The 861-nt window shown below is 36.6% G+C and overlaps 1 non-coding gene across 1 annotated transcript; it reads left to right on the plus strand.

The window, feature by feature from the left end:
• The first annotated feature begins 551 nt into the window (after positions 1-551).
• On the plus strand, positions 552-658 carry LOC121220687 (small nucleolar RNA R71). The gene has a single exon (XR_005917904.1). It is a non-coding gene; the product is annotated as a small nucleolar RNA R71 (small nucleolar RNA).
• The last annotated feature ends 203 nt before the right edge of the window (positions 659-861 follow it).

Consider the following 861-nt stretch of genomic DNA (forward strand, 5'->3'; position numbering starts at 1 on the left):
GGTGTGGGTTGTTGTACTTTTTGAGAATATTTTGACAAATAATTTGATCAAAATGACATAAAAGAGTTGCTTTGGTCTGCCCATTGATTACTCCATGGAGAAATTGGATGATTTTTCCATGAAGAGTTGTAAGAATTTGACTGTGGACCATTCTAATTTTGATATCCCATGTAATATTTTGACTTTTGATTCGATGGGCAATTTTCAAAGAAATGGCCATCTCCATAGTATTCACAAAAAATATCCTCGAACTGGTTCAGTTGCTAACCTGTTAGATTACCATTGAAATAATTAACAAATATGTTCTTAAGCATAGAAGACATAGAGGATACCTGGGCTGCCAAAGAAGTGCATTAACTTCATGTATTCTTGCTACTCGTCTTCCTATAGCTTCTTAGTTGGTTGGCCACAGATAGTTCATTCTTTCAATAATCTCGTAAGCATCGTTATAAGACTTAGAAAGAATGACTTCATTTGTCGAAGCATCCACTATCATTCTAGTATGAATATTGAGACTAATATAAAAAGTCACCATTTGAACGCAGCAAAGAATGTCGTGATGAGGGCACTTTCATAATAACTCCCTGAATCGCTCCCACGCCTCATATAAAGATTCTTCGTCAAGTTGCTAAAATGAAGTGATTTCATTTCAAATCTTGGTGGTTAAAGATGAAGGGAAATATTTCATTAAGAAACGTTCAACCAACTCTTGCCATGTAGTTATAGAACCGAACAGTAGGTAGTTCAACCACGCTCGTGCTCTATCTCTTAAGGAGTATGGAAATAATCTCAGTCTCAAGGCATCCTCGGCCACCCCGACTAGTTTAAATGAGCCACTCACTTCCATGAATAGTCAAAGAT

Source organism: Gossypium hirsutum, chromosome D08 (assembly GCF_007990345.1).
Source record: "Gossypium hirsutum isolate 1008001.06 chromosome D08, Gossypium_hirsutum_v2.1, whole genome shotgun sequence".
Classification (NCBI taxonomy): Eukaryota; Viridiplantae; Streptophyta; class Magnoliopsida; order Malvales; family Malvaceae; genus Gossypium; species Gossypium hirsutum.